This window comes from Martes martes (assembly GCF_963455335.1).
Source record: "Martes martes genome assembly, chromosome: 4".
Lineage (NCBI taxonomy): Eukaryota > Metazoa > Chordata > Mammalia > Carnivora > Mustelidae > Martes > Martes martes.
The window spans coordinates 57,336,402-57,351,382 of NC_137891.1; positions in this window are offsets into that span (position 1 = coordinate 57,336,402).

The following is a 14,981-nucleotide window of genomic DNA, read 5'->3' on the forward strand; positions in this document are numbered from 1 at the left end:
AGAGTCTTTACTTCTAAAAAACTCTTGTGTAGTATAGAAATTATAACAAATTATTTAATCTTAGTTATATAATAATCTTGTTCACAAAATTTGGGGGGCTATTATGCATTTTCATATAGTTTTGAATCAGCTTGTCAAATGAAAAAAATTAATAATATTGTGTGAGGAAAAGAACTTGAGCATATTTTTTCCTCTGTCCTATATAGCTAGAGAAAATACACTTTACAAAAGGATTTTCCTAAAGGGCCAAAGAATACACCCTCCATGCAATTTTGTCTAATTCTTCACATGAAATAATTATAATTTAACTTAGATAAATGTAATTTATTTGCAATTTTCAACAACCATTAATTTTTATTTCATTTAATTTCTATTAGTTTATTTATATAATCTATAATTTACATATCATATATAATATATTAAAAAGTATCATGATTTTATAAAGCAGAGAACAAATTACCACATTTTCTCATAAAAAATGGTAATAGTCTTTTCATCTTAACATTTTTCTGCATGTTCTATTTTCTTATAAAGAATTAGGCTTTCTAAAGAGGATTAGATATATTAAGTTGCTCATTCATGGTGTTCTATTTCTGGACTTTCTATTTTGCTCATTGATCTGTCTTTTAAGTTATATATCAGTACAACAATGTTTTAATTATAATAAATTTTAAACATTTTAAATATTTGATAGAGCTATTTCTTTCAACCCCTCAATTCTCTTCCCTTTTAGATTTTCCCCGGCTATTTCCATTTATTTCATTTTCTATACACATACACACACATAGACATAAACAAAAACACACACATAGGTATATGTGTGCATCTGCACATATATTTTTATTACAATGATATTTTACTTATATATTCTGTTGGGAAAATTAACAACTTTTCAATATATAGTTCTATTATTCCAGTAAATATATGCCTTTCTATTTATTGCCACATTTCTTCAAATTCCTCAATAGATTTGCAAAAGTTTCTCTATATACACACTGAATAGTTTGTTACACTCGCCCTAGAACTTTTTTGTAGTTATTTATTTATTTTACATCTCAATTTTTTTTAATTTTAATTTTTTTCCTTTTTAAATTGAATTAACTAATATATAGTGTATTATTAGTTTCAGAGGTAGCATTTAGTGATTCATCAGTCTTATAACACCCTATGCTCATTCATCTCATCATGTGCTCTCCTTAATGTCCATCACTTGTGTACTCCATACTCCCATGCCCCTCCCCTCTGGCAACCCTCAGTTTTTTTCCTATGATTAAGAGTCTCATATGGTTTGTCTCCCTCTCTGATTTTGTCTTGTTTTCTTTTTCCCTCCCTTCCCTATGATCCTCAATTTTTTTTTCTTGAATTCTATATATGAGTGAAATCATATGATAATTGTCTTTCACTGACTGACTTATTTTGTTTAGCATAATACCCTCTAGTTCCATCCACATCATTGCAAATGGCAAGATTTCATTTTTGATGGCTGCATAATATTCGTGTGTGTGTGTGTGTGTGTGTGTGTGTGTACACACACACACACACACACACATTGCATCTTCTTTATCCATTGCATCTTCTTTATCCATTCATCTGTCAATGGACAATGGACATCTGGGCTCTTTCCATAGTTTGGCTATTGTAGACATTGCTACTATAAACATTGGAGTTCAGGTGCCCCTTTGGGTCACTACATTTGTGTCTTTGGGGTAAATATCTAGTAGTGCAATTGTTGGATTGTAAGGTAGCTCTACCTTCAACTTTTTGAGGAACCTTCATATTATTTTCTAGAGTGGCTATACCAGCTTGCATTCCCAACAACAAGGTGAGAGGTTTCTCCTTTCTTTGGATCCTTACCAACATCTGTCATTTTCTGACTTGTTAATTTTAGACATTCTGACCAATATGAGCTGGTATCTCATTGTGGTTTTGGTTTGTATTTCTCTGATGCCAAGGAGTTAGCCAGGCAAAGGGAAAACAGCAGATGGATCCCTGAGCAGATGACAGAACCACAGGGAATGACTACATACTGGGGTTGGGAGAATGATAAAGAGAATTAGTCAAGGAGTCATGTAGAAGGTGGACACAGAGGTAATAGTTTGCATTCTGAAATGCTTTGAAATCCAAAGGAGCTGGAATCAAGGCAAGGGGTGCAAGATGAAGCATGCTAAAGTGTTAATAGAGGTCAAGGATTTGAAAGCCGTGTCATCATTATGTGAAGATAAACACATTCATAACTTTTAAGAGATGTGTTTCATGTAATGTTTGAGCTAAACCCAGAATACAATTGTTATTTGTAGGTAGAAAGAAGGTCCAAACTACTTTTTCAAAAATGTTTATGGTTAAGGAAAGTAAAGAGAAATTAATAGATTGAAGAATTAAATGGGTTGCAAGAAGCATCTTTTCTTTTCAGTCTGTAAAAGTTCTAACTATGCTCCAAGTATTGTAAAAATAGGCTTAGCAAAGACAGTAAAAAACTGAAACATGTCTGAATTAATTGGCAATCTGAAGGAAAGGAGTGATGACAGTCTTCAAAATGAGAGGAAACTTGGCTTTTACTTCTAACTCCACCCCTGATTCACTTTATAATTTGAGGAGTTACTTAGCTACTCTCAATCTCAATCCTTTCATATGTAAAATCTGGAAATAATCACCTCCCAGGCTGGGTTTTGGTAATGGGCCCACTTTACCTAGCACCAATAAAAGTTGCTATAGACATCTTCAATAAAATGTAGAGTGGGTGGTCTTGGCCCACTGAGAGTAAACATTGTAAAAGGCATGCCAGTTTTAGATTTTGAGTTGTGAGAAATTAATGGGATCAGGTGTCAAATAACTTCAATTTTCTTAATAGGGGAGATAAGCAAATCTCCTGAGGGTCACTTGTAGAAAATGAAGAAGGCTTGGAAAAAATCTCTGGAAAAAAAATTGGGAGGAGATCAGCAAACAATTAAAAACTACTGACTCGTTGTAAAAGTACAAGGTGTAGCAGAATATTTTTGAGTCCTTCATACACATCCACTAACTCAACAGACACTGAACTAGAGGTCCAAAAACATAAGGGCTTCATACCAAAAGATACAACATAGGGTTTTTGTTCCAAAACTTGTCTGGATTGGCTGAAAAAATGCCTGCAAATTTTACATGAGGAAAGCTTTTGAAATAAATATAAAGGAGACATTTTATCCTTATAAGACCATTTTTGTTCTTAAGAAAAATTACTTACAAGAACATTGCACACAAAAACCCATTATTAAAAACAATCTATAGTATATATTTGTTTTGTTTTATTTTAATTCTAATTGTATGTATGTATTTGTGGTTGTACAGATCATGTGTACTGCTTGAAATATAAGATTTGAAAGCACATGTCTACATTGAATCATCTGTTGTGAACGGAATGTTTTAGCCCCCTAAATTCATATGTTGAGATCTAATCTCCAATGGGATGGTATGTGAAGGTGGAGCTTTTGGGAGATAATTAGGTCATGAGGGTGGAGCCCTCTTGAATGGGATTAGTGCCCTTACAAGAGGAGACCAGACCCAGCTAGCTTATTCTTTCTGCCATGTGAGGACAGGGCAGTCCTCTGCAACAAGGAGGAGGGCCCTCAACAGACACAGAATTGACTGACATCTTGATTTTTTATTTCTCAGCCTGAGAATTGTGAGAAATAAATACCTTTTGTTGATAAACCATCCACCCGGTTTATGCCACTTTATTATAGTAGCCTGAGCTGACAAGACTGTATCACATAGAGAAATGTATATTATACCTCTAATGTTCTCATCCAAGTATTCCTGGAATGTTTGAAAATCCACCTGTAAAACAGCTGGAGAAAGTTATTATTAATATTACCATTTTAGGTATAGACTAATAAGACTAATGTATATTTTCAGGTTAGCTTAACTAGTTAGATCTTGATTCTCAGCTAGAACAGCATGGTGGTTTTGTGGAGCCCAACTGCCTTGGCTCATATCTAGGTTCTATCCGCTACGTATGAGAACTAAACCTCTCAGTTCTTCAGTTTTTCCATTTGTAAAATTTAAAATATTAGTGCTTATCTTCTAGGGATATTATGAAGATGACACCACATATTCATGTAACCATCTAGAAGACTACCTGAAATAGAGTACGTGCTCATTTAGATATTAACTACCTTTTTCTACTAATATTACTGTTATCAGTTATAGCGCTTCTGCTCTCTGACCCAAATCACAACTCTAAATTTTGTCATTAATTTCAAATTTGTGCCCTCAGCTGTAGGAAATCTAAGGGGGCCATAGTTGAACCAGCATTTCCATTTCTAATATGTGAAAATATCTTAGACTGCAAGAACTGTGCACAAAGGACAGTAGCAAAAGAAGTCTATATCAAGATATCAAATATTTATAATCCTATGGTCCATAGCTGGATCATGTACAGACTTTATTAATTACAATCTTGACTTCTTGGTAATCTTACTTTGAATTCTATGTTCAGTGACAAGTATTTTATTTATTATTATAACTATTAGCTAAAAATTTTTAAAAGGAAAAATGAAGCAAGTAGGTTTCTTTGAAATGATCATGAACCACAAAAAACAGTTTCCTTTTTATAGGGGCTCAGAAAAGTTAATTGATTCACCTATTCTCACAAAACAAGCAAGTGGTAGAAAGGAAATTAGAATTTAAATCACATGACCCTTAGATTAATGTTCTTTAACAATATAGCCATCTAAATAACAAAGTATTTTATTGGATATAAGTTTAGAATTTACAAACTGACCAAGCACCTGATTTCTTATGATTTTCACAACAAATCTATGATATGAGTGTGCCAGCGTTTAGTGCTAATATACAAACATTTTGAAAATTCAACAAAGGAGACTCCCAGGACCAATCCACATTACCATAGCCAGTAAATGACAGATCCAATCAAAACTACACACACACACACATAAACACACACTCTGCTATGATTTGGGTTTCCCCATATTCATATGTTGAAATACTAATGCCCAATGTGATGTTATTTGGAGGTGGAGACTTTGGGGGATGACTGGGTCTGGAGAGCAGGCCCCTCATGAATAAGATTAATGCCTTTTGTAAAAGAGGCCCAGGGGCTTCCTTGCCCTTTCTACCAGGTGAGGATAGAAAGAGCAGTCTGTGACCCAAAAGAGACTCCTCACCAAACCCTACTAGCATTCCAATCTAGGACTTTCAGGCTCCAGAAACGTGAGAAATAAATTTCTGTTGTTTACAAGTTACGCCTATCTGTGGTATTTTGTGCCAGCCCCTTGAAATGATAAAGACACACAGACAAATAGACAAACATAATTAATAAAAAGGCTCAATCTGATTCCAACCCATTAGCTTCCCCATTCACAACAGGGCTTTAATTGCAATAGAATGCTTGGGCATCAAGCATTAAATTCTGTAATTAGCAAACATATATGAAGTATGAACAGCTAAATTTTAAAAAAAAAAGTGCTGAAATTTAGAATTCAATGGAATTTCAAGTAATAACAGCTTAAGCCTGCAGGCTGTCACTTCACATATGAAACAATGATTCCCACTGTTTTTCTGGTTGACACAATTTATTAAAACCTCTCAACATATACGAAATAAAATTATGATAAGCCCCCAAATCCAACACAGAAAGCCTCGCACGAAACATTTAAGTCATAATTTACCTTGGAGAGTCAGGAAAAAGAAACCCGAGAAAAATGAGAAAAGTTCAAAAAAGTCATTTCAACATCCCAGTAGAGTTAAAGACCATTTTCAAGTATTCCCATTCAGATGTTTTTATAATTGCGTGGATCCTACAGCACTACACATTCTACCAGTTCTCAAGTGGCTGTACCCAGAAGGTGGTGACTGTTTCTGACCGGCTGCTTGCTTGCTTTTATTTTCATTTCCTGTATGAGACCGAGATTGCTGTTTGGGGACAGTTAAATCTACTTCAAGCATAAGAATCATTTGTCCCATGTGGAGGCAGCTTCAATGAATAGCTTTCCATTTCTTCTTATTCATCCTGACTTTACAATTGTGACGCTTAGCATGATAGGATTTCATTTGGTTTGCCCTCTGCATCACACAGCTTTCTTTCTTTCTGGTCACTCAGGCCAAGATTTGGAGCATCATGGCATTCTGGCAGGGACCGTCATCTGTAGATCGGGTTTGTCTAGGCATGGTGTGCTTCTTGATTATTTGCTTGTTATTAAATATGCCTCATAGTGGGACGCCTGGGTGGCTCAGTTGGTTAAGCGGCTGCCTTCGGCTCAGGTCATGATCCCAGCGTCCTGGGATCGAGTCCCACATCGGGCTCCTTGCTCTGCAGGGAGCCTGCTTCTCCCTCTGCCACTCTGTCGGCCTGTGCTCACTCTCTCTCTCTCTCTGACAAATAAATAAATAAAATCTTTAAAAAAAATAAAAAATAAAAAAAATAAAAAAAAAAAATATGCCTCATAGTGCTTAGGTGGCAGGGGAGGGGGGATAGTTTCAGTACCGCACTGATATAAAGGAAAAGCTTACGTTTTTTATTTTCTTAGTAAGACAAAATAAAGGAAAAAAAAAGGGACCAATTTCTTGACAACAATTTCATACTCTTCTTTCCAGTGAAGAAATCCCTTCTTATCTAATGGTTGATCATCTGATACAAATTAGCTCTAACCAATGCCTTATGGTACAAATGTATGTATTTGCATTTTCCAAAGCTCTGCATTTTCATTTAGTATTTGTAGTGAAACAAAAGCAAGCACTCATTGAAAAAGTAATAAAATCAAAGGTGAACGCTATACCAAAGAGATAATTTGGAGGGCAGGAAAAGTACTAGAGGTAATTTTCTTTCGAACAGACAACTTTTATTAAGATCACAATTGAAATGGTTGTCACAGATATAAATTTGTAAGAATGCATGGCTTGTAACTATAGGCCAGAGGCTTTCATCCTTGAAAAGTTGGATTTAAAGTTTTAAATCTGAAAAGATTTCCATAAGAGGGGTGACACTTAAATAATTCATCAAGGATAAGCAGATATTCTCCAAAAAGTAACTATTAGTGGACAGGAGAAAAAATTCCATGATAAGGATACAGATTCTGGAAAGGCATAGAAATGTAACAAGGCATAAAGAGTTTTTTAAAAATGAGAATTTTTCTATTTGTTTTTGTCATGTGGAAAAGGCATTTAAGGAGATGATACTGAAAATATAGTTGCTGTCATGTCTTAAGAGTCCTTGTATAAGGTATTAGACACACAGACAAGTAGGGAAGCCAATGGGTTGGAATCACATCAAGCCTTTTTATTAATTATGTTTGTCTCTTTGTCTATGTGTATCAAGAATTTGGAAATTTTTCTCTGATCAGTAGGGAGTTAAGATTTTTTTTTTAATAAAATACATAAAACAAACATATTTGTTTATTTTTTTAAACAGATGAGTTTGTTCAATATTATACTTTAGAAAATTATTTCTAACAATCATATGAAGGATACTTTGGATTAAGAGTAATTGTGAAGAACATACCTGTTTGAAGCCTCCTCAATAATCCACCCAGCGTATGTTGAAAAACTGAATGAAAACAGGAGTAAGATGGTAGGGAAGAAAATGTAAGACATTTAGGAGGCCAAGTTGACGGACCTTGGTGATTGATGTACAGTGTAAGAAAGAAAGGAGTCAAGGATGGAATGACGATCTACACTAGTGATGCCAGGATGCAGAAGAGTCAAGGATAAAGCACATTCCAAGCTTGTGAAATATAAAGAGTAATTACATCTAACAAGATCTATAGAATATGGGAGGAATGAGATGAGCACATTTGGGAGGAAGGCTGTTTTCACTTTGGAAATAATGCTGCTAGAAGCTGGATTACAGGATTAGAGCACAGGAACCAAGGAGGGATGGAAATACAGACTTGGGAGTCACTGTGCTATAAATGATGGTTTACATCCTCGAACTGCAAGTGAGTTCCCATGGAGATCATGAAGAGTGGGAAGAGAAGTTGGCATGGGATGAAGCTGTGGACAAAAGCAGAATGGGTGCAACTTTTAGAGAAAAAGGAAGAGAATACTTAGTCTGACAAATGAAAGGAAGAACCAAGTGTCAGAGAATGATAATTTGCTTGCAGAGGCTAAGTAAGTAAATAAGTCTTACTTCTTAAAACTTTCTCTCCTTAAATATTAATTTCCTTTGGTCTTCATATGATTATACATTTTTAACACCCTCTACAGTTTCATTTTCTTTTATTTCTTTTTTCTCCTCAAAGTCTTATCTTTTCCTTTACTCTAAATCTGGACATTCTCCACTGTCATTTTATATTAACTATTCCTAAATAGGAATATTTACATTCATTCAAAAATGCTTAAGGATTACTACTGCAGAAAATAATCACAAAAAACAACAGAGTTGACATTTCTTCCATAGAATTTAATGTCTGGAGAGTGTAATAGATGCATAAGTAGATTGCAATGTGATAAGTGTGAAATGATCATATTGTATGATCAGGTAGATCAGGTAAAAGTTGTATGGGAAATAGATTTGACAGATAGTCTAGAGGCAAGGACTTCTGGTAGAAATTTGTTTCAGTAACCCTAAAAGGAAGGAATGAGGGCCTATACTAGTGATACCAGGATGCAGAAGAGTCTAGGGTGACTCACAAACTTGTGTATATGCTGGATGCAGAAGAGTCTAGGGTGACTCACAAACTTGTGTATATGCTTCATTTTGTGTTGCTGTAGTTGAAGTTGCTGATGCCTGGGTTGATAGGGATGACATTCACGGCATGGCCTTTCCTACAGGAGTTAGAGCAGGTTTCACTAGAGAATGGAAATGATATCAGTTTTGGACATGCTGGGTTTGACATATTTTTTTTAAATGTCTGGGTGAGAACAACAAACAGGTAATTAAAAATTTCAGTCTGAGTCTCAGGAGAAACTGAAGGGTCAGGTCACTGCTGTGGGTATGAATGGGAATCCTTTTTGTGTCAGATAGAAAAAAGGACTGAGGACAAAAATGTACGAATTACTGTATTTGCAAGACTCAGCCACAACTCCAGCCTCTCTCCTGAGCTACAGACTCACAAAAACTTTACATATAGGAGTACCCGTATATATTTCCAATCCAATATCTTAAACCACTTGCTCTCTTTGATAATCTATTCTACTTTATTGTGTTCTATATGCTTATTCATATTGCAATCATTTTTTCAGTTATGAATTTCTGAAACCTTGAATTTTTTTTTTCTCTGTCCAATTGGGATCCTCACTACTCTAATTGGTTACTAGGTCTTTTTATTCAACTATTATGGTTTTCTTGTTTGCTCATACTTTCCATTCCCACTGCCATTGAACTTAGTCCAAGCACTCAGAATCTCTTGTCTGGTCTATTCCTAGATATAGGAATACCTCAACAATATACCTTCCAAGATTTACCTTTCCAAATTAGAGGTTGAAGGGCATCGTGTCTGAAAATATATCTCTTTGTCAAAATAATAAAGCCCTGGGGCAACTGGGTGGCTCAGTGGGTTAAGCCTCTGCCTTCGGCCCAGGTCATGATCCCACAGTCCTGGGATGGAGCCCTGCATCGGACTCTCTGCATAGTGGGGAGCCTGCTTCCCCCTCTCCCTCTGCCTGCCTCTCTGCCTACTTTTGTTCTCTCTCTCTGTGTCAAGTAAATAAATAAAATATTTAAAAATAATAATAATAATAAAGCCCTGTAGTCTCAATATCCAAGTCCTATGATTTATGTCCCAAATTAATCCTCCTAGGCTTATTTCTCAATTCATTCTGGCTGGAATTTTAAACTCCAGTCAATACCAAGTGGTGTTCCAAATATCCTCTCCACTTTCCAGCTTCTGTGACATTGCTAGCATTGTTTTCTCAACCTAGCTAAACACTCTCCCTGTTCTAATCCCTGACTTAAATGTGACTTACCTTACATCTTCCCCAACACCTTAATCAGAAGTAATTGTCCCTCTGTTCTCCTCTCATAAAACCTCCCTTTTAACATTTATTTAATTCTGGGTCATATTATACATAGCTTATTATATGTGTTGATCCTCGTGACTAATATACCTTTGTTTTTTATCATCCCCATTAGGAACACAAGAAGTAGAGTAAAGCTACTGAAGAAAAATGATTTCTGTTGTTTACAGTAAACTCGTTCAATCCTATATTAAGAATCTGAGTTGGAGCGCCTGGGTGGCTCAGTGGGTTAAGCCTCTGCCTTCAGCTCAGGTCATGATCTCAGGGTCCTGGGATTGAGCCCCGCATCGGGCTCTCTGCTCAGTGGGGAGCCTGCTTCCTCCTCTCTCTCTCTCTCTCTGCCTACCTCTCTGCCTACTTGTGATCTCTGTCTGTCAAATGAATAAATAAAATCTTTAAAAAAAAAAAAAAGAAGAAGAAGAATCTGAGTTAACTTCCACTACAGTGGTAACAGCTAACTAGTTAGGAAAAAAATTTTTTAGAAAAAAATTCTAAATCTTATGTATTTTCAAGGAACAATGAGTATGTTTTAAATTGCCTAGCTGCCTCTATCTTAAGATAGGCAAGATTATGTTTGGTAGACATTATTTCAGATCATCTCACCAAATAACTTGTATTACTTCAATCAAATATTTAATATATTTTCGTTCAATGTTCCTGAATGTTCTGTGGGTTAGGTGCCTAAAAGTTCACAGTAATAGAGCCAATGAGTCTTTGGCTTACAGGAAACAAAATTTCTCTTGAGGTATATAGCCAACAAGTCGCAACAAATTAAAAGAACTTTTGCTTATTTCCAATCTCATCCTATTTTGACCACTACATTTAATCCACAGATGGAAAAGCCTTGGAGGAAATTGGGTTACCCCTACTCCAACAATCTCCAGTGCAGGTTGAGGTCTTCTTATATCTAACCAAAATTTGTCCCAGATACATGAAATGGTTTATGATAGAGTCCAAGTGTCCTAGTTTTACAAAGAGTTTATATTTATCCTTTCCAACCCAGCAAGTGAAATATTTAGCTGAAATTCTCTAGATTCCAGATTCTTAAAGCAGAAGCTTATTTATTTGGGGGAAATACATTTAACCTTTGTCCTCTTTGGCAGACATCATATTGGAATTGGGTACTTGATACAGTCAGAGCTCACAAATTTGTTACACCTGAAATGCAAGAGACAAAGGATGTGTTGGTAAGTACTCTTCCCAGGACCAAGTGTAAATGACTGGCTACAAGCAACACTAGACCACAGTAGTCATGGTTCTGGAAAAAACAGTAGAAAAATAGTTTGGGGTCTAGAGAGGTGTCCCTAAAATAATAATGAGACAAGACATAGTAGGGCCCCACTATAGGAGAAGAGAGAATGTCTCTGATCTCTAACATGGTGGGGTCCATTGGTGGGAAATTGTCCCAGATTGTTTAAGTTCTTTGTTCAGACTGAGGGCAGAAATAGAAAATCCTTAGTAATTGGAAAGTTCCTTCTGATGCCTTATTCTAATCCCCTGACCTTAATGTTTATCCAACAAATCCCCCACTCCTCCTGTTATTTGTCTCCCTCGGGACTTATGGAATTGTTTTGCCCTCAGTTCATCCATATTCACCTGGCACACATCCCCTGAGCCACATAATGTTTTCTTGGAAGAGGACCTTGTATATTTACCTAGAAAATGACATTTATTATACAATGGTTATTGAGGATCCATTAAATCTACCTAAAAATGCTTACTACTAAAACATCTTAAGATTCTAATTAATAATAAGACACAATTTCAGAGCATAAATGGTATGAATAATAAGATGCTTCTGAAGGATAAACATTGTCAGAGATTTTTCTTTATTCCCTGACATTCAAAAATTAACTAATTTCAGCACTTATGTGCTTAAAGCATCCAGAATATAAGGAAATGAGGGGTGAAAACCCAAGTATAACTAATATCACCTATCTGTTTTCAGACACGTTTTTATTTAATCCCCACAAAACACTATTAGGTTGTCTTTGAAGAAACTGAGGCTCAGAAAATTAGCTTCCCCAGCATCACAAAGACAGTATTTAAATCCAAATCTATGGAACTTTGTAGCAGTCATGGTCCTGTCAGGAAAAAGAAACTACTCTAAGTTCCTCAACTTAAGAGAACTCAAACAGGAAAATGGATATTCAGGTGATGGAAGTGCTCAGGCGCGAAACTAATAACTCAAAGCAGCTATTTCTGAGAACACCAATCTCTGAATGCTAACTCCAGGTTAGAAGGAAGGTTGGAGGGAAACAGATAGCTTAACCAGAGACTAACTACATTTATTCCACAGATGGAAAAGCCTTGGGGGAGATTGGGTTACCCCTACTCCAACAATCTCCAAAACAGGTTGAGGTCTTCTTATATCTAACCCAAATTTGTTAGAATCTCCAGAAGAATCTAAAAGCATAGATCAAAGCGTTCTCTTGCTGAATCAGGGAACGTGAAGAAAATGCTGGATTTGCTATAGAGACAAAAAGAAGAGGGGCACCTGGGTGGCTCAGTGGGTTAAAGCCTCTGCCTTCGGCTCAGGTCATGATCCCAGGGTCCTGGGATCGAGCCCCACGTCCGGCTCTCTACTCAGCAGGAAGCCTGCTTCCCCCTCTCTCTCTGCCTGCCTCTCTGCCTACTTGTGATCTCTGTCTGTCAAATAAATAAATAAAGTCTTTAAAAAAAAAAAAAAAAGAAGAAGAAAAAGAGAGAGAGAAATGCTCTTACTTTTCCCCTCTTTTCACCTTCCAGTTTTCCTACAGTGCCTCTCCTTGGTTAGTTTGACTCAGAAATTAGCTGTTCAGGCTATCTGGGAAATGTAGTTCCCTATAATGCAGTGCAGAAGAGGGAAAGGGCAGGACATGAATTTGCGAATATTCCATGATGCCACCGGGAACACTAGAGTGGATAGTGTGAGCAAAGCATACATGTGAGAAAGGATCAAATATGTGCTAGAATAAGAGTGCAGTTTGGTTGCTGCTTATGGAATATGTGGAACCGTTACTCTAGAAAAGTGGAGCAGTGTAACAACATAGGGAAATATGAGGGTCAGGTGAAGTCGTTAAAATTTAATTTAATGTGAAGACGATTTGGACCAGGGACACGATGCAACGGACACGTTGTTTGGGAAATATTAATTTGAAAATTGCATGTAGGATGGTATTGAGAAGATTCAAGAACATTGCCTAGCAAGGAAACAAAGACAGTTGTTTAGGGCATAAATGATAATGACAATGTGGTAAAGAGCTATAATTTATTGTTAATCTAATAAGTGCCACCTACTGTTCTACATAATTTATATTAAGCATTAATCCATTTAATTCTCATGACAGTCCTTCAAGGTAAACATCATTATCTGACTATATATACAAACAATGAATCCAAGAATTTGAGGAAGAGTCCCCCAGTTGTAAAATGAATAAGTGACAGGGCCTTATCTAAACTACTGTTAATAAAGTAAAATAAATGGAATTATTTTGGGTGATCCAAAAACTATGTGTTTATAACACAAAGCTTAACGCGCAAGTTGGCATATGTTGGTTACCATGACAGATATCAATTCTTCCTACTGTTAACTTTAATATCTGTAAATATTAATGCTGGAAAACATATTTTTTCAGTTTGATCATGGTTGTTTTTATTTAATGTAACATAGGTACTATTCCAAATTGTCTTGGAATTTGTCACCTATTTTCTTCATAGGTTGGATTATCCTTTAATTCAAAACTCTCCTTTGATAAATGAAATATTTTGTTACAAACATGCTCATGTTAAAATAGTATCTTCAGTATCTATATCAGAAGCTTTCATAAAGCCAAAAGGATTTTTTTTTTTAAGATTTTATTTATTTATTTGACAGACAGAGATCACAAGTAGGCAGAGAGGCAGGCAGAGAGAGAGGAAGGGAAGAAGGCTCCCCGAGGAGCAGAGATCCCGATGCAGGGCTCGATCCCAGGACCCTGGGATCATGACCTGAGCCAAAGGCAGAGGCTTAACCCACTGAGCCACCCAGGCACCCCCATAAAGCCAAAAGGATGTTAACATGGATATCAAACATATATTAAATGCCTACATTTTGTTTCTATGTCAGAAAGTTTTAATATTATCTCCACATGAGGATTTAGTGTTTCTCCAGTTTTTGTTCATTGTTGTTTTTTAATCATTCTCAACTGCTGGATGTTTATGTGTATTCCCTTGAATTTCAATAATTTGGTTGCCACTAAATGAACACATCTATCACAGTAAGTTATCTGTTCATCATTTATATTGATGTGCATTCATTCATTCCAAATCATTTCCACACCACTCCTGAAATTCTTTTTTTTATTTTTATTTTTTTAACAATGTTTTTTTAAAGATTTTTATTATTTATTCACTTGATAGACAGAGATCATGAGTAGGCAGAGAGAGAGAGGAGGAAGCAGGCTCCCCGCAGAGCAGAGTGCCCAATGTGGGGCTCGATCCCAGGACCCCGAGATCACGACCTGAGCCGAAGGCAGAGGCTTAACCCACTGAGCCACCCAGGTGCTCCACTCCTGAAATTCTTAATAACTCTTGAAGTGATAATGTCTTTTTTAAAAAATTCTATAGAATTTAAATAATCTAAGTATATAAAGTGAGTAATACAGGACTTATTTTGATATTTTGGTTGAAAGTGATGGTCATTGTTGTTTGGTCTAGTGTTAATTTATTTTTTTGTTGTTACTTTTGTCAATGAATCACTAAAGAATGACTAAGTCTTCCTAAAATTGAAACTATTAAATATGTAGAGATCGGAATTTGGCAACTCTTTCATCCATAAAAACAATTAGATGTTATTCAATCCACCCCCACCCTATCTTTCTAAATATCGGTTGAAAAGTTGGTCTTGGAAACAGATGGCATTTTAATAATATGAATCAGAGACTGAGTCAGAAGTACTGTTAGTATCAGAATGACTCATTTTTAAATTATTATTATTTAGTTGAATCTATAATGACCCTGTATTTGCATTTGTGCAAGAACTTCCACTATCATTCCTGTTTCTTAGAATA